General features: G+C 42.6%; 1 protein-coding gene across 7 annotated transcripts in view; it reads right to left on the reverse strand.

The window, feature by feature from the left end:
- The window catches only part of SGMS1 (sphingomyelin synthase 1), a 668,505-nt gene that overhangs the window by 167,119 nt on the left and 477,871 nt on the right, over positions 1–23,515 (reverse strand). For 3 of the 7 annotated variants that reach the window (XM_069239883.1, XM_069239885.1, XM_069239878.1), the window contains exon 2: positions 5,653–5,721. The exons of the other annotated variants lie outside the window; for them this stretch is intronic. The gene's annotated coding sequence lies outside the window, so the exon portion shown is untranslated. The remainder of the gene's footprint in view (positions 1–5,652; positions 5,722–23,515) is intronic. 7 annotated transcript variants of the gene reach the window in all.

The raw sequence follows: 23,515 nt of genomic DNA on the forward strand, positions 1-23,515 counted from the left end.
AGATTTATAAAACTTTTCAGAAAGGTTTACCAACTTGGCAAATTTATATAATCTAATTTATTTAGGAGATTAAATTCATCCTCATTTAACTAGAGAAGAAATGTGTTCTTTTAAAGCCCAATGAAACAACTGCTCACAGAGGTTCTTACAGACCAATCAATCTCCTTAATATGGATTAAATTATGGATTACGAATACTTCTGAAAAGTCAAGAGCACTATAATGTAAAAATGCACATCTCCAGTTTAACTTTCATGTGTCTCCTCATCTACTCATTACTTACCTATTGGCCATGTCCGTGCTATATAAAATCACAAAAGTATCAGAGCGTTTTACAATAAAGCAGAATGAATCAATAACAAATAGAAAATGTACACGTACATTAAAAGTGGCAAGAACACCAGGTTAGACTCTGCGTGAGGTAGAGCGTTTCATATATATTCATTGTAAAACGCAGCCGAGACAGGCAGGTGGTACAGTACCACAAAATCATCATCATAGTTTGTGCTGGTTGAGGTTGGTTTGCACTTGGGAGGATCGTGAGAGGGTAGAAGAGGGTTAGGTTAGGTATCGTTCAAAGGGAAATGCTTTTCAGTCTTTTTTTTAAGGGAACTTGACTTGTCAGATGGAGGCTCGGCGGGAGAAGAGTTCCATGTTCTTGAAGCGCTTACAGAGAAGGATTGGTTTATGTATCACTTGTGCTCAAAAGTAAGGAGTTCGAGGAGGAGAAATGTATCTTTTAGTATTGGCCGGCATCGGAGTTATTCAGTTTCTCTGAGAGTTATGAGGGTAAAGAGGAGTGGAGGGGCTTTAGGAGAGATGCAGACAGCTACACAGCTTTAAATTTAGCCCTACTCCTCTGGGAAGTCACTGAAGAAGTGCAGAATTGGGCAAATGTGACCTGTAAATTTCTTGTGACCCGCCATGAAGCGGGCTGCTGCATGAAGGACTGTTCTGAGAGGATTTAGGTGAACTTTGGGAATGCCAGAAAGGAGTGGAATTCCGTAATATAGTCTGAAAGCACAAGTGTGTGGGCAACTGATTTAAGGCTGTGTGCTGGTATGAGATTTCAGATTCCCCAAAGAAGTCTTAGCTGGAATTCGGCACTCTTCCCATGGAGGAGATATGGTTCTGGAGGTTCACACACCTGTTAAGGGTGAATCCCAGAGCTTTGGCATTCTAAATGAAGTAGGTGCTGCTGTCAATAAGCATACTCTGAACAGACTCAGACTCCTTTCATATTACATTTTACGTTCATATCGAAGGACACCTTTAAAGTATGTTCAATAATGCTGGTCTGTTAAAATGCAAGAGTCCCTGTGCTCATTATCAGAAGTCACTTCCTGGGAGCTCAAGGCGCTCAATCAGAGAAAGTCCTACTTCAGATCTTGCAGCGATCAGTTTGTCAACACTATTTTTGTGAAGAGGCACTGTGAGCCAGCAAGTACAACCTTCCTTATCCGAACAGAGCATCACCAACAGTCAAACCAAGTACTAGAACCTAGTTAGGTTCCTCACCCTTCATGCAACCTAGGATACAACTCAAGAATATATTTGCAACCTGATAACCAAAAGCAATGTAGCAGAGAGAGTGGACAGCGTACCAATATACTAATATTATGCCATGCCGGAATCAAATGCTTCACAATTAAAACAGCCATATTCCTGAATTAGCCCACCCACACTTTCACACAACAGTTCAGCAGTATTATGCACCTTTCAGATTCTGCCCATTTCCAACAGACTCATGGCAGATCTCAAGCTAGCACACAGCATGTCTAGGGCTTTGCTTGAGAAGTATGAAGACAGACAGTGGAAAGAGCTGCAGCAGTGTCCTCCCTGGTGTATGGAGTTTCCAAGGTAGTCAAAGGCTATCATTACTTAATTCCTGAAACGCAGTCTTCCAAACTGAAACATTCATGTCACAACAGTGTCTTATAGGAAGAACAAATCCCAATGGCACCGTGGCTGGAGGAAAGGGGAATTATAGGTGTCTAAAGATTAGAAGAATTTCTCTTAACTAGGTCAGGAGCTCAGCTCCGTCATGGTCACCTTGCCATCATCCCACAGACAGCCTTGTGCAGTGGATACGGGAACTTGAAATGAGGTAACAAAACCAATTACCAAACTGAGCTAATATGTTACTGCCCAACAGTTGGTGTACAACAAGCAAATGTGGTTTGTTTTTTGGATTCCTGTTGGCAGGATGTCACCCGCTGATGGTTAAATATTGGGTGAAATGTACTGCTATCTTGAAAACATATCACTAGATGAAAAATTATACCTTTGGTGAATGACGGGGGAAGGACAAACGTATCAGTCATTAACAGGAGATTACAAATCAGTCACCGTCTCATTTGTAAGATCTTTTGCAATGCTTATTGATATCTATCTGGACAAGATGGTTCTAGACCAGTGGTCCCCAACCTTTTGACTTCTCTGGAACCACACTTTACCATTAATGGAGCCCAGGGACCCCCACTGAATCATTACTGGAATCTGGGGATCCCCCACTGAGTCATTACTGAAAGCTGGGGACCTAATCTGTTAATATTATACAATTTTCTAAGCCGTTGTAGACCACAGGTTGGGAACCACTGTTCTAGACTGCTACTATTAGCCCTTATGCAGAAACCATGGATATATCACTTCACATCTGCCGGGGAGTGGATTGGCCAAGTCAAGGGTACTCTCTACGAGACCAAAAAAAAACATCCTTAGATAGTATGTTAGAACTTGTAATTCTTCTATTTAGCTATCCTGAATGTATTCCAACAGCCTGATGGATTCTAGTTTCATCTGTTTATTAGGCACACATTCATCAATTTGAGGCACCTGGGCCATCACAAGGAGTCCGTGATGATCTGCAGAATAGACCTAAAGGAGTGCACTGCTCAAAGTAACTATTTTGCCGACTGCTCTCTTATTCCTGTACCTTTCCATATGGATGGGCAAATTATATATACCTTATATTATGTCATAGTTTCAATCTAGTTCATTTTTTCATGATTATTCCCCCCTCCCCTCCACCCCCCGTCAGGGAGCAACCTACCATTAATTTGAGAGCACAGAACTGAACGGAGAATCTGAAGAGAAATATGGGCGCCTTCTGCATGCAACTGAATGTGTGTCATGTTGCAGGAGCAGAAAGTTTGTATCTTATAAACAATAAATCAGAACCAGACGCGAGGGAGAAAAAGTGGTAGATAAAACGAAAAATAGAAATGTTGGGGCGGAGCACATGAAATGGTTTATAAAGCAGGTGAAGAACAGATAAGTGAAGGAATTAACGCAAATACGGGGAGACGTAGAAGTAGGAAATGAAAGCTAACAAGAGATTAAAGAGACAGCTTGCGGAGCACTGATGTGGGTTCCAGAAAGATTGAAGAACAGTGAAAGACACTTCAAGAGAAAGCAAACGAAAATTATTTAAAGTGATTCACTTAGAAAGAAATGTGCTCTCCAAGATTCAGCAACCCACATTTTATCACAAGGGAAGGGATCTTACATTAGTGTCTGGGGAGGCACCCAATTCTGCTAATTTTCTAGGTATGTTGACTGCTGGCATGGTTACCACCTTGATTGCCACACTGCGATGACTATACATGTTGATAGGCAGGGGTAAAAGCGGGGCCCTGAAAGCCAGGGAACTCCCGTGTCAACAGACGGATGGGCCTGGGAACGACTGTTGTGCAGCAAGCAATCTCCAGAGAAGTCAGAAGACGAAAAAAAACACGACGGGCTCCTAAAGCTCACCATGTTTGTTAAGTGATATACACTATGTATACATAAAACACAAAACGTGCAGTACCAAGTAAGAAAAAAACGAAACGTTCACTAATCTTCGTGACGAAATCGACGATTCATCATGAGCCCGGGTGGCAGTCATGCCTCAACTGACAAAACCACAACTGAGTCATGCAAGGTTATGAGTAACAAAACCCTGGTAAACGTCCAAAGTATTGCGAATATGCCACCCGCAGCAAATCAGGATAAGCAGAAGATTCACGGGAAGCTGCAGCGCCAGAGAGATTAAGGGCAGGGAGGAGAGTTAGGACACGCCCAGAAAGAAAATGCCCTTTTCATCTCAACATGTAAGAAGCACTTAAAAGCCACATGCCTGGTTACTCATGGCCTCCCTCCCCAGCCCTCTGCTCCCACTGCCTCAAGATCCCATTTTAGAAAGTATCCGTGTTATCTTCGAGACTGCTGGAAGATTCAAGAATCTGGTCTAATGTATAGCTACAAGATGTGTACCTTGCATACCCAGTCAGTCATATTTCCATAGGTAAAACACACTGGCGTACTAAATAATTATTCTGATACTGCTATTCCTTACAATGATAACTTGGCCGTAGCCCCTTCTCTAGCCCAGAGCTACAGCTATATCTACTAAGGTTATTAAGGCCTAGCTGTAGTACTGTAACTTCCTGGCTAGCCCCAGGCCCCGGTGCTCAATCTGTGGAGACCCGTCAACTACATGGCCCATGGATTGCGAATGTGCCAGACTGGGCACTGCACCTAAATTCACTGTTTTGTTTATTGGAAACAGACCGATCGCAAGTGCGTATACATTCTCCCTGCCAATACACTCTGGCAGAAGTATTCAGACTGGAAGCAAACCACACAATGGCAGCTTATCCATCCATTCTTTAGGGTTTCACATAAAAATAGGTTCTGTATATCAGTTTCACAGTCCTGTACACCCTGATATCCATCTATCTATCCATCTATCCTAAAAAGCAACAACACATTTTATCTTAAATGTACAAGATCCTCTCACAAAACCAAAGCATTGGCAAAGCCAATGGGCCTGTTCGGTAAAAGAAAAATGGCCATTACTGAGTGCTAATTCCAGACGGAAAGTTTATTGTTAAAAAGAGAATGTGCTATGGAACAAAAAACGAACAGCCTAGCCCATAGCAATTTCCTGTTAAAACAATAAAAAAAAATAAAAAAATTGGAAGTCGCAAGCAGAGCAGGACGGGGAGGGAGGGCAGACGATCAACAGATGAACGATGAGGTTAGGTAATAGACCATGGTGTTAGAGGGCGCTGGGATATCTGGGGCAAGAAGTTTAAAAAGGGGGGTATGGTGGGGTAGGAGGATGAGTGTCCAAGGAAATACACAACCTCCCAGGAGAGCTGAAATGCAATATATCACACAGGTGAATTTGTGGGAAGTGACCAGAAAATAATGACACTTAGCACTGAAGAAGCAGTGTCATAACCGCAGAATACCCACTGGCTGTACGCTGTGAGAGTCACTTACACAATGGAGTGGTGGTCCCTCTGGAATATTTAAACAATGGCTATAATGGACTTTTCAATCCAAGTGTACATTGAGGTAAATGTGCTAGAACTTAATAGACAAACCATATTATTTTTATGAATTTTTGGCACGAGAGATGTTTCATGAATATAGATACACACAAACACTTATACACATACATTAATTTGTTTTAGATTACATAACTGAATAACAGTGAATTGTACAAACCAAGTAGGGAGAAAGCAGCTGTATCCACTGATAAGAACTAGGTACAGCAACCTGTCGTATTTTGCCAAAAGGGGTACTAGATAAGTTGGTGAGTGATGCAGAACCATTCTGTAAAGTTAACCCTAGAATTTAAAGTATTTACAGAACTACTCACTGTACTTGGGTAGATAAAGACTGAAAATCACCACTGTGGACTTTGACGTTCAGAAGATACCATGAACTCCTGAAATTTTAAAAAGCAGGAGGGAGAAGTTAATGTATTAAAAATACAGTTAATAATGACCAATAATGGCACATTTTAAAAGCTGGACTAAAACTACATAAAGGTTGTACCCTACATAAATGCTTCTATCTGTGTACCAAAGTTCAACCATGTAGGAATGAGTTGAATCACACCCATAGGAAGTTCTGGCTTGTCCAGGGTCATTGCTACATCATCATCAGGCTTCATCAGAAATTACAATGAACAGTTCAAAGTCTTTTCTCGAAACAGAAGGATTCCCACAAAAAGAGAAGCCTTATAACTTTGGGTGGAACATTCACACAACAATCTAGAAAGGAATCGGTGCCTAACAATACAAGACTGAATTGTAAATGTTTCAGATTTATAAATTACCTGCCTCCGAAACACAAACCTAGATCAAGTTCAGTAGGTTGTGCACCTATTGTGGCCCCAATAATTTTCTTCGGGATGCAGAAGTGTTCCAATCTTAGAAGCCCTTAAACTAAATGCTTAGATTTTTTCAGTCTTTTTGCACCAGTGTTGAACAAATTTGGAATAGTACAGGACTAATCCCTAGTTTGCATCAGTTGAAAATTGAGAAGTACAAGTACAGAAACTTTGTGTCTGTACCAGTGGAAGAAAGGCATAGTCAGAACTGGTACAGGATAGAATATGTGGCTAAATTAAAGTCTGATTACTGGCATATTATGAAAACACTGACCCAAAATCTTGTGTAGATGGAATGTTGCCGAAACAAAAGCTTACAAATATGTCGAATTCTGGAAATGTAATTAAATTATAGGTATTTACTTTCAAGTGTGCTGGACGTAGGGAAGAGCAAATGGGCATTGGCATGAGGTCTTTGGATAGGTCACAACCCCCAAAACAACATGTCTTAGCTCTGTTTGGGGACCCCCAAAAGATGTAGGCATGAAAAAGCAACACGAAAAGGCAGAAAACGTTAACTGTGACTGGTGTGTGCTTGGTTAGTAGATGAAAGTAGAGAAAAACACCCAACAAAACAAGGGACATAAGCACAGAGAGCAAGATATGGGCATGGGGCATTAAACCATTATCCATTACCTGGAAACCAAATGCGTGCATTCTCCTAAATTCTGGCAAAACCCTAAATGAAGTGCATCGTCACTGCCAGGTTAAACCAAACAAAAGGAGTACAAATTATGAGGCTCACTAATCTGCAGCGGTAACGTTCAAAGAACCAGAGAGACGGCTTAACAGAATTATGCTCTCCTCTATGTCTTCTACTTGACTTCAACCCCTCATCCTTCTTTCGGTGTTAAGCTCATATATCAGACACTGTAGATGGCAAATCTTTGTAAGCAGAGTTGCAGATGTTAATAATCAATCACAACTCCTATTGCTAATACTGTATGTCAAACAACCAAGAGGAGGATGAGAAGAGCATCCACCCCAAGGGACAATACTTGTGAAGGGATAGACAGGCTCAAGTCCTGGCCAATTTGTTTGTAGTCTGTGCTGTGGTTGTATAGTTGTTTTATTGAATTGCACACAGCCAATGTGTGCTTTAACAAATCTGTTACAAAATCTGAACAAGTTCACCCCATCACATAACAGACTGCCCCTAAGGAGAAATTCATTTAAATCAAAATCAGTTAATGCTAGCCAAATTCTTGCATTTCTTTAAACTTATCAGATAATGTGATATTTACTATGCAAGATCAACAACAGAAATATAAATTATTGGATAAATTATTTATTAGTTCAAATGCATTATTCAATAGTTATGCTCTACTAAGTACTAAATAAAATAGTTACAGAGCTGCACCTGTTCAGAATTTGTCGCAATCCCAATGGTGGATTTTAAAAAGATAAGGAAATGACTGGAGGTTACAGAATAACTCAGCTAGTGAGAATATGTTCAATACTGTATGCAACAAGCACTGGTAAAGCCAATAGGTCTTGTATATGCAAAAGCTATTTGCTTTGCCAATATGTTTTAACCATGTTGTACACCAGCATGACCGGTGTTCCGTATGGATAAAGGTACGTGGGGTAAAGGAGAGAGGTATGGAGTGTCAAACTGGAGTGGAGTGTTAAGAAGTTGCGTAGAGAAGTGTAGATTGGTGTACAGTGAAGTGGAAGGGAGTTGAGGGTTGTGGAGGGAGTAGTGTTGTAAAGTGAAAGGGCTCAAAGTGAAGTAGAGTCAGTGACCAAGTGGAGTAGTGTGTCCGAGTGCTGTGGAGTGGTATAGAGCGGAGTGGTATAGAGCAGAGTGGCATAGAGGGTGTTGCATGGAGTACAGTGTTATAGAGCAGAGTGGCGCAGAGAGAAAAAGACTGTCAGAGTAGAGTGGCCGAATGGAGTAGTGTAGGAGAGTGGAATGAGTGGAGTACACTTGTCGAGTAGACTGGACTGGCATAGAGACAAATGGCAGAGAGTGGAGTATAGTGAAGTAGTGTGCCATAGAATAGAGTGGAGTAAAGTGGCATGGAGTGGCATACAGGGAGTTGTGTAGGGCGTCGCAGAGTGGAGTAGTTCTATAGTGGAGCAAAGTTTAATGGATCAAAGCAACAGAGTGGAGTATTGCAGAGTGTAGTGTCGTAGAGAGGCCTAGAATGACGTGCGGTAAAGTGCAGTGGTGCGGAGTAGATATGGAAAAACAATTGGTTTTCAGTAAAGTGGTGGAGAGGGCATTGTCAGATTGCTTTGGCATAGAGTGGTGCACAGCAGACTGCAGTGGCATAGTGTGGAGCAAACTGAAGTGGCATGGAATGGTGCGGGGTAAAGTAGAAAGGTGCAGGGTAGAGTGCAGAGGTGTGGAATTGTAGAATAGAGTTGCAGAGTGCAGTGGCGTAAAGTAGAGTGGTGTACAGTGCAGTGGCCTAGAGTACAGTGGTGCAGAACAGATTAGAGTGGCATGGAGGGCTGCAGAGTGTAGTGACGTGAAGTGCATTGGTATAGAGAAGAGTGGCATAGAGTGCAGTGGTACAGTAGAATAAAGGGGCATGCAGTGACACAGCAATGATGTAGTGCGGCTTAGTGTTCAGTGGTGGAGAATGCAGTCTTGCAGAGCAGAGTGTCGTAGATTTCAGTGGCATTGACTGCAGTGGCCAGAAGTCGAGTGGTACAGAGCAAAATAGAGTGGTGTAGAGGGCAGTGACGTGGAGTGCAATGGTGTAAAGTATGCATAGGGTGGAGGGGTAGCGTTGCAGAGTATAGTGGCATAATGTGTAGTGGTGCAGATTAGTTGGCGTATAGTGCGGTGGAGTTGAGTGCATTGGCGAAGAGTGCAGTGGTTTAGAATAGAGTGGTGTAGAGTGTAGTAACAGAATAGTGTGAAGAGGAGTGGCAGAGTGAAATGCTGAGTGGTGAAAGGTAGACTGCAGTTGCACAGAGAAGTGTTGCAAAGTAAAACTGGCATAGAATGCAGTGTTGCAGAGTGAAGTGGTATAGTACAGAGAAGAGTGGAGAGGCCTAGACAGAAGTGGGGTAGAGTGAGTGCACTGGCTTAGAGTGGCGCAGCGTTCAGTAGAGAGGTATGAAGGGGCATATAGTGCTGTGTCATAGTGCAGTGGATCACAGCAGATTTGAGTAGCACAGAGTGTAGTGGCATTGAGAGCAGTGGCGGAGAGTGCACTGCCATAGTGTAGTGGTGCAGAGTAGATAAGAGCAGCACAGGGTGTAGTGGTATAGATTGCACTGGCTTATAGTCCAGTTATGTAAAGTGGTGTACAGCATAGTGGCATAGAGTACAGTTGTGCGGAGCAGAGTGGTGAAAAGTTCAGTAGAAGAGAGTGCAGTGCTGCAGAGTAGAGTTGCATAGAGTGAAGTGGCGTGGTGTAGGTGGAGTGGAGCAGGGTAGCGTGGAGTGATGCAGAATGTAGTGGCAAAGAGTGGGGTAGATTGCAATGGTGCAGAGTAGAGTGCAGTGGAGGAAAGTGGCAGCGAGTGTAGTGTTGCTGAGTAGACTGTCGGAAAGTGCAGTGGTGTATAGTAGAGTGATGTGGAGTGCAGTGCTGCACAGTGGAGTGACGTAGAGAGCAGTGATACAAGTACAATGGTGTAGAGTGCAGTGGCATAAAGTGCTGCAGAGTATAGTGACAGAGTACAGTGGTGCAGCGTAGATTAGCGTAGAGTGCAGTGAAGCAGGTTAGAGTGCAGTAGTGCAGAGCAGAGTGGCGTAATGTGGAGTATGCATGGTGTTTTAGTGTACTGCTATAACGGAAAATACATCTTTAATTGAAATGACCATTACATTTGCACAGATAGTTTTAATGATAGAAGTATACAGCACACAACAATGTGTGAAAATATCATCACTTGGTGCATCATTTTTTTTTTAATTGATTGTATTAAGATATTTGCTTCCACCACACTTCACAATTACTTAAAAATGTGCTTCATTTGTGCTTTCCATTTCTAATATATTGTGAAATATCTGCACAATTCAATTACAGACATTTAAAATGTTCTTGTGTGGAGGAACAAAAAAAAATCATACAGCCTTCCTCAAGCATAGTCCCTGTATCCAGGACTGTCATAAGAAATAAAGTAAGAGAAAGAAAAGTAAACACCAAGTTCCCTGGGAAAAGAGAGCCTGACATTTGACATATGTCTGAGTGCACAGCAAGTGTGAAAACTAGATATAAAGGACTGTTTACAGAAATCCAGTACTGGTGGAAGAATACAGTAAACAGGGTTTAGACAATGGCAGGGATGAACTCAATTTGGACAGCCTAAAACAAATAAAGCCAGCAAATAGTAAGCAAGCAGATGCGAGTTACAAACCACTTACCTAAGTGGTAAGGAACGGGTGAAATGCATTCCCAAGGAAGCTTTTAGAATGTCCTGAAGACATTAGCAAGCCCGACAGCTATGCGGTCTGCTAGGCGTCAACATTAAAAAAAAAAAAAGGGGGTGGGGGGAATACTCATGCTTTAGTCGGTACTCAAGTCCTAGATCTAACTCCTTTTTCAAAACACTTGTGTGTTCTTCATGGAGCTTAAACTATCTTCACACAACTTCAAAATGCTGCCAAAAATTATCTAAAAATAAATCACTTAGCTTTAAGAGCTTTTTCACAGTGCCATGCACTTTGGAAAAAAAACAAAAGTACTAAACAATCTTTTTCCACAGACGTTGTTTGCAAAGCGTGAAATGCTACACTACTATCTAAATCCAATAAAATGTTTGAGGGGCCTGTAAGTTGGCAAACTCGTTCACAGTGCAAGCACACTCTCTAGGAAAAGTTTCATCTGAGGTTCCCTTACAATAGAGAAATGAAAATTACTGGTAGGGAAATTTCACAAGCTTGAGATTCACCTACAATTTAGTAACCTGTTCAAGAACAGGAATATCTGCAAAATAAACACACGGACACCTGAATGTAGACAGAGGATTTTGCTTTAGTGATGAGAAAGCAGTGTTCTTTAAATGCGTTTATACATTTATGTATTACATCCATAAAACGTTCTTATAAAATAGCATACCAGAGTGAATTGGTGGAAACAGTCAATACGTATAACAAGAGTAACGAGGAAGGGCAGGATTAAGTAAAAAAAAAAAAAAAAAAAAAAAAAATTGTAGATGGTCATTAAAGATTTCAAGAGATGGGGGGCGCAGATTATTTTTTTCTGAAGTGTGGGAGAGCGGAGGCAAAACCATTGAACGAATACATGGGGAACCATAGAAAAGACCTTGAGGGAAACTTTGCTGGCTACAGAAATCTTATGAAGAGCATGCATAGATGGAGATACAAAATAGATGGATATACAAATTATTTTTATGGCCACAGCTGGCAGCAGTCCAGAGTCTCAATTACTGTTTTTGAATGGTAGCTTATATGATGGTATCATCCATGTCTTAACGGTCCTATAGAAAATAAGTGCAGCTATTCCTAATGCAAGTTCAAGTTCGAGTTTAGTAGACTGCACGTAAAATATTCCATCGGCAAGTAGAGGGGTCTTGAAATATAGGATTTCTATCTAGCCCTAGATGTTCGAGCGAAGGTTAACACCAGGGACAATATAACATTGCACCGTGGGGAGCACTGCAAGATGCAGAAGCAGTGAGAGAAACTGAGCTGCATAATGGAAACCCACAGAGAGGACAGAGAGCTGTGGAAAAAGAGTCCCAAGATGGAAGACTGAAAAGAAGCCTCGCTGCTGCATCCGAGAACCATTGTGATCTATAATACCTTATGCCTGGCCTCCGAGACAGAGTTCCTTAGTGTATTCATGCCAGCACCAACGTCATCACCAGAAATATGTGAAGGCATATCTTTAGCGATATTCTTCAAATCTCAGTGAAGGCATATAAGGTTAATTCCAGTCAAGACACAATTCTATTATTCATTGTAAGCCTATTAATTAGTCTTCGTGAGACACGTGGGACATGTCTTCCAGCAATAATATGACAGAAAACAGTCTCTCCAGATACAACAAACTGTCCATCACTGAGCTGATAGGCTCACAGTCTCCTTTAAACTAGCTGACAAGTGGAAACCAAAAAACGTACAATACAAGACACTGTTTGTTTTTCTTCCTGAATGGAGTAACATTCTGCTCAGAAAATGGCCTTTGTAGTGACCACCTATTGCACATGTGTGATGGTGTCACTGCTTCGCTCATGATGTCCACGAACACTACCCTAGAATTGTTTCTAGAAGGGGAAGCATGACAAATGTCTTGTCCTGGTCCTCTCTAATTTAACAGTCAGGATGTTTGCTGTATACAAATCAAATGCCCACTATACATAAAGATACAGATGATGCGCTGGGTAATATAAATATATGTGTGTGTCCCAGCCATGTGCAGAGGCAGGCAGCTGTTGAATGACTGGCACTGGAGCAGCAGTGGAAGGAGGATGGCGGCATGACTCAATGTAAATAAATGCTGCTAAAAGCATTGCCTTGCGTGGAAGATCTGGTATCGGGGACCCTGAACTTGACAAGTGCAGCATAAGTCATTGAGAGGATTGTCACAGACATGCTGTCACATAAACTAGGAGATGTGCAATTACTTGCCTCATACCCTGCATGTAACATAGAGGCTGCCATAGTGGGAGCGGTTAACTGGATGAGTAGAATGTGGACTGATAGATAAAGCCAAGGAGACTGGTTCAAGCCAAGGGTGGCTGCTGTAGTACTGCATGGCATCAAGGCAGACTTTCCCAAACAGAGTATTAGTAATAAGGCACTTTGTTGCGGTCTACAAAGGAAGCAGAGTCGCAAAAATACTGCTTATCTCCTCACAGTTATGTTACCTATACTCGTAGTGGGGTTTGTGCCAACGCAGTCCAGTTAAAAAACCTAGGCAAGAGTAAGAGGAATATGAAGAGAGGGCACAGCAAATTCGGAGGGGCCATAAAAGTGATAAAGGCAAAAGGCGACAAAACTATTATGGAAATCAAATGCGGGAATTGAGACGCATCTATAGTTGTTAAGAGGCCCGAGACACTAGCAGCTCATCGATATAAAAAGGCCTCATGCAGAGTTAAAACACTCCATTCACGGAGATCACTTCATGTTCAAATATCTTAACAGGTCGCAGACGAAATGAGGAAAATAAGAAAACAGTCACATTCAGGAATAAACGTGATATTAAATAGTATTTTAAAATAAGCACACTGGCACAGTTAAAGTGAGCTGTATTGAATGGAACACTAGACGCCCAATGTTCAGCGTAAGAGAGAAATTTTTACAACACTTAGAATGAAACTCAAAAGTATCTAAATGATTTGAAGCCTATAGAGGCTTTTTTTTTTCCAGAAGCCAAAATGTATCTTATTTACTGAGCTTTCACATAGGCAGCTACAAGAATATTGTATCTCAACAGGGCATAAATCCTTTTACCAAAAGCACTCCAAATCCAGGATGACAGAAACGAACAAGTTACTTACCTTCGATAACAAATTATCTGTTGGAGACATTCTAATTGCAGATTTACCTTAATATTTACCCCAGGCGGCAGGCTGGATCTAGAGATCTTTCTTCAACCAGTACCCCTGCGCACCATTAGGTGGAATCGGTCGACTTCATGTCAGTCGTTGTCCTTGTGGTTGCCAGATATGACTTCAGGTCTCATATACGAGCACCAACCTGGCGTGCAGTTTTCAGTTACTTTCACAACTTTCGACGCCAGAAGCGCAAAGCCATGAAGAACACCGACCCTGGGCTGCCAGAACTAGGGCCCTGAAAGAAAAGTCCCTGTCCCTAGAAATCAGTTCGCAGAGGGGGGAGTGGGGGATGGATGAGTCCGTAAGGAATCTGTAACTAGAATATGTCTCTACCAGATCAGGGCTCGAAAAATCTACTACCACTCACTATGAGGTTGAGCTATTTTAATATTCCACTCACCCTTCTGGCAAGTGGACAAAGAAGAGGTGTTCTGTCCAGTCAGAAACTGAATTAGCAATTAAGATGCCTTTAAATCTTATACTTGTCACATTTACTCTGTATTCAGAGACAGAGGTTAAACATCAGTTTGTCTTCTTGCAATTCAAATACAAAATCCTGAAACTCTACAGTCACAAGGAAAAGTAAGGTGAACTGTCTCACCTGTGTGAAATAAAAGGTTTTTGGTACAGGTTTTTCCTAATACACCACATTTATACAACTAAGTCAATTTCACAAACATTTCAAAATATATTACAGTACCTGTGAAATACATTTTTTGTACTTCTGTGTAATGAAAAGAATATTTTAATAGGATGAAACAAGCCAGAACACTTTACTTGGTGATGGACAAGTGAGAACTGTTTTCTGCAACCCAATTTACACAGATTATTGTTAATACACTATATAGTTTTATCAGTAAAGCTGCAAGTTAGTGGGAAGGTTTTTGGACATTTCTTGGAAATTTACGGTCTGTAAATGGCAGTGCACTACCACATCATGCCTTTGTAATATATTTAAAGTGAGTGTTTAAACAAACTGAGAAACCCTTCTGTCCTGATGGCAAAGCTATTAGTAAAGTAAGAGGCAAGTCATTCATGGATCATGTGTACCCTATATGTGGGCTAGATTTATTATACATGGAGCAAACATGTAGGGTATTTAATCAAACAAAAGAGGATTTTTTGCAGCAGCAGCAGAAATGCTGAACTCACAAAATTGAAGGTGCACTCATATGTGAGGATTAAAAAAAGGAGACAGTAAAATAAAATATTTGCCTAGGACTACACAATTTGAGACCCGTTTCTGGGTCAAGTACATTACAGTTAGGTCGAGTAGATTATTCAAGCTACTCGACCTGCAGGTCTGGTGACATTTTTATGACTTTGAGGCCTGCAGATAATTTGTTACCGAAGGTAAGTAACTTGTTTACCTGACAGACTTCTAGTTGCAGATTCCTTGCCTTAGAATAGACCCCCAAGCAATACTATCCCAGGAGGAGGGTCTGCAATCCAAGTTCATACTAGGAAGTCCTGCAGGACCAAACGGGCTAAATACCCGTCTCTTTGGACTTGGCTGTCCAGACAGTAGTGTTTGGTAAACATGTGCAAGGACTCCCACGCTGCTGTCAGGCAGATGTCCAGGACTGGGACTTTGCATGCTAACGCAGTGGTTGCAGCTGTTGCTCTAGTACAGTGAGCGTGCAAGCCCTCCAGGGCTCGCTTTTTAGCCAAAGCGTAGCACATTTTAATGCAGAGAACAACCCATCTGGAGATGGTTAACTTCTTTACAGCCCAACTTTTCTCCGCCCCACCTAACCCTCAAAGTTGATCATCCACCCATAACTCTTTGGTACGATCAAGACAGAATGCAAATGCTCTTTTAGGTCCAGGCTGTGCAGTCTTATTCCTTAGAAGGATGTGGGGGGTGCATAAAAAGTAGGAAGAGTGTTCGACCGGCCTATATGAAAGGGGGTGACCACCTTAGGTAGAAAGGAAGCCCTGGTACAAAGCATGACCTTGTCAGGATGGATGGGGATGAAAGGTGGCTTTGGGGAAAGAGCCTGTAACTCACTCACCTTGCGAGCCTGTTTTTAGAGTAAGCAGGCAAAGTGGGCAGTTGTGAAGTGGCTCAAAAAGAGCACAGACAAGAAAAGTAAGAACTATGTTCACATCCGACTGAGGCATTATGAACGAAAAAGAAAGAAACAGATGGGTAAAACCCTTAAGAGATCTTCCAACAATAGGAGATTTAAACAAGGAGGGTTGGTCAGGCAATCAGAGGAAAGTCAAGACGGCAGACAACCCTTGAGGGTGCCCAGAGCAGAGCCCTGTTGGGCCAGAGATTAACAAACAAAAGACCCTCATAAAGAGGGGAAAAGAGCGGGTCCACAGACTTGTCTGTACACCATGCCACAAACTTGTTCCAACAACAGGCCTATAACGTTTTGATGGAGGGATGTCTGGCTGCCAACATCACATCACAGACTTCGGGAGCAAGGTAAAAAGTTGTCAACTGCCACCACTCAATCTCCACGCAAGAAGACGGAGACGGAACAGGTTTGGGTGGAGAACCGTCCCTAGCTTGCTGCTGCGACAGAAGATCCTCCCAAAGTGTCAACCTGATCGGGGAATTGATGGCCATGTTCAAGAGCTCAGGATACCATACTCTTCGTGCCCAGTCCGGAGCCACAAGAATGACTTGGGGGCCCAGTCCTTCTTGATCATCTTGAGCACTCTGGGTAGAAGTGGCATTGAGGGGAAAGGCATAAAGAAGGCCTGTGATCCACTTTAGACGAAAAGCGTTGCCGAACAATTGCCACCTTGGAAACGCCAACATGCAAAACAGCTGACATTGTGTGTTCTCTGCGGAGGTGAACAGATCTATCCAAAGCTCTCCACACTGCTCAAAGAGACCATGTGCCACCTCCGGATGGAGACCCCATTCGTGATCGACCCAAGTTGGAATCCATATTGGGCGACACCGGTATGGCTCAGTATCAGAGTTGGCAATGAGTATAGGATCGACGCCACCTACGTGATGTCAGGAGTGCTAAAGGCATAACCGTTGTCAGGGAAGGTCACAATGGTAGGACCAACGCCAGTTCGGAAGCAGATCCCTGGGTGCCCTCTGGAGCGGAGGCCAGAGCCGTCGGTGCAGAACTGGCCAAAGATGAGGCGCATGGCCTCGTAAAATTCCTTCAATTGGGTGGGGTGGCTCTGGCACCCAGAAACTTGGGGCTGTGCGGAGCCAACCCAGAGGTAGGCTCCGAGGACAGAGGCCTAGAACAAAGACTCTCCTTCTCCCACGTCACATCATCGGACACTCACGTTTCTTCCAAATACCAGAGGAAACGACTCCGCTCTTCAAGCAACCGGTAATGAAGATGTTAGAGTCTAATCTTATGACAGACTTATCCTCTCAATAATCGGTCCGAGGGTGCCACCATCCAAATACCTGCAACAAGGTTTAGAGTTTTTGTGTGTGTGGCTGAGGTAGGGCCCTCCTGTAATAACAGATCTTCCCCTCGTGCATCACTCAAAGCTAAATATGGCAGTAGACAAAGATCTGTGTCCCACTACAAACCCTCCTAATAACTAGAAGCTCAGTCGTACAAGTGAGGAGAGGCCTAAAAAAAAAAAAAAAAAAAAAAAATACACATTCTGAAGCTGCAAAAACCCGGATATATTTGAATTAATTTTGGAGTTTCAGACAATATGGTTAGGAAATGTACGTACATACAATGGTTGTAGGCAGCATAAAAATTGTGGCATGCTGTAGTTAAGAATATCACTAAACATTATCCCAAAAAATAAAACTCTTCGCACTTTTGAGACGAGCCCTTTATCGTGATTTCACTTCAAAATGAATCTTGCATAAACTCCAGTCGGACATTTGTTTCGGAGAGGCTCTGTAAGCACACCCATATTCCACATTCTGCCCCACAGACACCCAACTCAATGCTAATGCCTGCAACAAACCCTTGCGTTAAAGCGTGCCCGGAGCAGGATCCTCGGCAGGTCTGCACTTGTGAAAACCAAGTCTCAACTAGAATCCTTAAGCACCAGGCGTTCTGCTCATCCAAATGTAGGGCAGCCGTACTAAGCCGGTCCGTAATGTGGCACCAGTCTTCATCACGCAGGCTTTAACACGAGCCAGAAATATACAGAGCAGCTGAAAAGTATCCTAGATGCACATTCTCGGACAAACACGCATTTACTATAAAGGCAGTTCCTCTTCTTCGCATCCATTTCTATAAACAGATGTTTTTTTCTCCAAACCAAGGCGTGCGATTAGAAAAGTCCATTTCTATATAAACAGATGTTTTTTTCTCCAAACCAAGGCGTGCGATTAGAAAAGTCCACTTCCTGACTGCAGGTATCCCGTGCTTTCGATGAATGTTGGTTGTTACTCTGCGCTATGCAAAACGATATTATAGATTTTTTTAGCTTCGCCTTTTTAGTGGACACGATGGCAACATAATACTAACAGTATAGTATGTGAAATATTATTTTCAGTAACCAAAAACAGTGTTAGGTTTTATCTTCAAAAGCCCATGAGCTCGGATTTATTCTCCAGGAAAAAGGAATAAGAGGGGCTCGGCCATTTGCACCACCGTTGATAAGCACATAGGACTCCCAATTTCACATATTTCAGACAAATTAAGGAAAACTGTAGGATTAGCAAGATTCCTAATAAGTGCCTTCGCAAGCTATCGGAAATATTAACAGGAAGCAATGGCACCTTGTGAAATAAGACTAACCCTTCTCAATTTGCAGGGTCCACATTTTTAACTGGCAAACTTATTACAACGTTCGGGAAAACCCGACAATCCCACAACAGGGAATATTATTCCAAGCCAACAACTCATCTCTTATGTTTTAACAAAGTCTCCACATATTAGTACTCAGATCAAGGAAGATAGGGATAATTTCAACTCAAAGCGTTAATTTTTTGGACTATACCAATCTGCTTTCAATGGCTCTTTCTACTGCCTTGAAGGCTTATCAATGGAAGATTCACTGGCCAAAAAAGAAAGTCGCCAACACAGAGGTGAGGAACGAAGTCCCAGCTGTGTACCAGAATATGAGAGCTGGATCATAAGTAGAAGTTCGCTTAAAAACGAGGAATGTGCAGCTATTTATCATTCAGTGCTAAACTAGGTAAAAGTGAAAAGGAGACTTGCTTCAAAGATGCTCTGCAAGATTCAATTTCAGATAGAAGTGATCTTAAAGAGCACATCAACAGATTAAAGAAAGCGGGGGGGGGGGGACTTAAAAAATATTGCATTTATTACGTTTTCCTTAGCCAAGACAGAATGATTATTTGTGCTCTGAATCCACAACTTTAGAGCTTGTGCAAGATGTTCTGCAGTACAACACTGGCATTATCGGCACTTGCCCAAAGGCATAGATAAATGCAATCAAGGTCAGCACTCTGTACTCCAATGAAGAGTAAGAAACCAGGCTCCTCGTTCACCCTGTGCCAGGTTCAGGCTTGATATTGGATGTCACTGTGAATGAATCCACACAAATATTTTCTGTTCTCTGTTTGAATGGCACCTAACAAAAGCTATCAAAAAACGAAATCAGAATTTATCTATACGGAGGATCTTAACTGAAAGGAGAGAAGAATGCGTTTCTTAATACAACACCATGGCCTAATAGGCTAAAACAGCAGAACAGAAACCAACAGGCTAAGTGTAACTCGAAGTGAAGCAAAGGAGATATGAAAAAGTAAGGAGGGAAAGCAAAGAGCAAGCAGGACAAGGAAGGGTAAAGAAAATAACCTAAACACAAACAAAATAGATAATAATTAAACTGGCCAAAGATAGGGGCGTGAACTAGAGCACAGGAAAAGATAACATTCCAACGCAGGGACAGGCATGTAATACCATACCTAGCAAACTTAAGATTGCACCAACCACATTCTTTTGTGCTTGTGATGCAAAGTAAACACCAGTTACAATGAAACAAATGACATGGCAGGACACGGACCACAAGGGAACTTACAATAATGCTGTGGCTAGATCTGCCAAGCAAAACACAAACGCTGTGGGATAGCGTAACTGGATGGACGGTATGCGGAACCAATCAAACATTCACCCCCAGTCACAGATCTGGGTTTAATCCATCCATTATTTTGCTCACCATGCCACCCCAGTTTGAACCCAGCCATATGCAAATCAGTCTTGACCCTGTTCCTCATGGGAACAGTCCAGCCCGAACTGCCAGGCTAGGTTCTCCCTGGACCGGAAACAAGCATCCTGGGACCGGTTTCGGGGTTTCACCCCTCATCAGCCAGGCTAGCTTGAATCCAGTGGCACAGTGAGCCCGGGACCCACGTCTTGGCATACCCGGTGCACTGGCAGGACACTGACCACAAGGGAACTTACAATAATGCTGTGGCTAGATCTGCCAGCAAGGAAGGAACACTGAACAATGCCAAAAAAATGAGAAGAAAGAAGACAAGAATAGAGTGCTGGTAAAAGAAAAATAAATTTGCTGAGCAAGCAATATATCCCAGCAAGATCAACTCAGCATTCAATTCTTCATAGGTTCGTAAATGGAATACAACTATATAGTGCAGTGCTATTGGTGGTAAAACATCTGCAAACTGTGCTATACAAAAACAAGTTAAAAATATTTGTAAAAGAACGAAAAATTGTACAGAAACGTTTCATTCATGCCAAATATCAAGCTATGAGTAAGCTATCAAGCTCCTAATCTTAGTAGTGTACATCAAGTATTTTCAATTTCCGAGTTTATATAAGACTTGGGTCTTAATAGCCATTGACCCCAACAGCGATCCAGCAGTAGTTAAGTGCATGCACAAAAGATTCACACGATGTTCTTTTAGGGCAAGCAGTGTCTATTTAAACTGGGAAACCTTTCCAAGGCTGTGGTAAACTAAGTACCTTATGGAATCCCCCAAACCATATGGCAGCATCCTAGTACCAGCATTGTAACACCAGCAGACCGTTTCAGGTGCAGGTTAGCAGAAGGAACTTGCCGGCGTATAAAGGTTATGGAAAGGGTCCTTCACACAACCTCGGAGGATCTCGGTATGCTTCCTGGGCATCAGACAGTTTAAATGCATAGAAAGAGATAAGCCCTGCCAAAACAAATAGGTCTCGACTTTTAAAGACGTTGGCACCAAAACCTAAAAAACATACCTCATGAAACAAAGGGATGGTGTGGCGGAGAAACTGAGGAATAGGAGCATGGGAAAGCAAATCTGCCAAACGGTAATGTGCAATAAGCTACATAAGATGAGCAGTGTGGGGAGGGGCGGAGAAGTGATGGACGGGGCACGGGAGCAACAGGGAGAGCGAGTTGGTGAGGATATGAGTAGCAAAGCAGTACACAGGAAATAGAGCAGTGGCGTGGGCTCTGTGGGTAATTTGGCCTAGGTTCCTGCCCTGGTTGTGTGCAGTTTTTCCCCAATACTCAGAGTGATGCTCAGATGCTTATGCTCTGTAACTTCACAGGTATTAGGTAAGATGCATTTCGAGGAGTAGGGATTTCCTCTACTGCCTTAAATTTAAGTTGATTCCTCTCCTCACATGTGACCAATGGATTCTATGATACCAGCCTTAGACAAAGCTATGCTGGTAGTTTTCAAATTGTAGCTTATGATGTTAAAGAATTTTTAGTTTCACATTTATTAGAAGGTACATTTTAAGCTTGGAAGAATTAAAGAAAAAAAACACTTAAGCAGTTGCTTCGGATGCAAGCTACGCGATGGTGGAGTACAATGCTGTATGAAATGAGCATCACTGAGCAGACAGAAACAACTTTACATTCTGGAAGGAAGTGGGAGTTTGATTGATGGGTAAAGATTATGGACGAATGGCAGTAATTCTGGCACAACATTTGCTCCCCAAATCGCAGGCACAAGTTACTGTACTTTAAATACAGAAAATGTACGTACTACTCTTCAGCGACCTTACATAGATTTGAGCTTACACGCAATCCCAAAAGCCATAAATGTTGAACCTCCCCAGCCAATTTTTATAACTTGTATGACAATGTCCACTGGCATTAGTATACTGGGGGCAGTAGGTAGAAGATTATATGAATTAACACAACAGGATATTCGGGAGTCACTGATCGCCCAGTTGGGATGTTTGGGGCATTCCAGCCTGAACTGAAGAGCAAGCAGCAATAATGCTGATGGTAGTTAAGCAACCAATGGGGATCCAGTGGTGGCTTATTTCATAGCCCGGTCGCAACATGGCTACCAGTAGGGACTGAATGCCACACCACAATAGAGAACTATGCCACTCTGTAACACTTCATGGCAAAATCGGTTGGCTAATAGGGATCTCTCAAGGGCTACCTTAACAAATAGAAATCGAGTGATGGAGGGACAGACATGTATGGAGAGTTAGGCTGAAGACGGCAAGCTAAGAGTTGGTTGAGATTCACAGAGCCATGTGGGTGCTGCCCTTGGCCTTTCCCTGATCTGTTATCTTATGCTGGCACTCAGGGAGAGTGTTGGTGTTGATGTGACACCCTGCAAAGCACAATGGACGTTTATATTCTTGCCAAGTAACAATATACCAAAATGTCTCATACCACTGATGTAACTGCAGTACGTTATTTTGCTGCGATAAGAGAAAAAAAAAAATCTAATAATGTCAGCTAAACAACACACCCAGGTATTCAAAATACAGGGAGTGCAGAATTATTAGGCAAATGAGTATTTTGACCACATCATCCTCTTTATGCATGTTGTCTTACTCCAAGCTGTATAGGCTCGAAAGCCTACTACCAATTAAGCATATTAGGTGATGTGCATCTCTGTAATGAGAAGGGGTGTGGTCTAATGACATCAACACCCTATATCAGGTGTGCATAATTATTAGGCAACTTCCTTTCCTTTGGCAAAATGGGTCAAAAGAAGGACTTGACAGGCTCAGAAAAGTCAAAAATAGTGAGATATCTTGCAGAGGGATGCAGCACTCTTAAAATTGCAAAGCTTCTGAAGCGTGATCATCGAACAATCAAGCGTTTCATTCAAAATAGTCAACAGGGTCGCAAGAAGCGTGTGGAAAAACCAAGGCGCAAAATAACTGCCCATGAACTGAGAAAAGTCAAGCGTGCAGCTGCCACGATGCCACTTGCCACCAGTTTGGCCATATTTCAGAGCTGCAACATCACTGGAGTGCCCAAAAGCACAAGGTGTGCAATACTCAGAGACATGGCCAAGGTAAGAAAGGCTGAAAGACGACCACCACTGAACAAGACACACAAGCTGAAACGTCAAGACTGGGCCAAGAAATATCTCAAGACTGATTTTTCTAAGGTTTTATGGACTGATGAAATGAGAGTGAGTCTTGATGGGCCAGATGGATGGGCCCGTGGCTGGATTGGTAAAGGGCAGAGAGCTCCAGTCCGACTCAGACGCCAGCAAGGTGGAGGTGGAGTACTGGTTTGGGCTGGTATCATCAAAGATGAGCTTGTGGGGCATTTTCGGGTTGAGGATGGAGTCAAGCTCAACTCCCAGTCCTACTGCCAGTTCCTGGAAGACACCTTCTTCAAGCAGTGGTACAGGAAGAAGTCTGCATCCTTCAAGAAAAACATAATTTTCATGCAGGACAATGCTCCATCACACGCGTCCAAGTACTCCACAGCGTGGCTGGCAAGAATGGGTATAAAAGAAGGAAATCTAACGACATGGCCTCCTTGTTCACCTGATCTGAACCCCATTGAGAACCTATGGTCCATCATCAAATGTGAGATTTACAAGGAGGGAAAACAGTACACCTCTCTGAACAGTGTCTGGGAGGCTGTGGTTGCTGCTGCACGCAATGTTGATGGTGAACAGATCAAAACACTGACAGAATCCATGGATGGCAGGCTTTTGAGTGTCCTTGCAAAGAAAGGTGGCTATATTGGTCACTGATTTGTTTTT

The sequence above is a fragment of the Pleurodeles waltl genome, chromosome 6 (assembly GCF_031143425.1).
Source record: "Pleurodeles waltl isolate 20211129_DDA chromosome 6, aPleWal1.hap1.20221129, whole genome shotgun sequence".
In the NCBI taxonomy this organism is placed as follows: Eukaryota; Metazoa; Chordata; class Amphibia; order Caudata; family Salamandridae; genus Pleurodeles; species Pleurodeles waltl.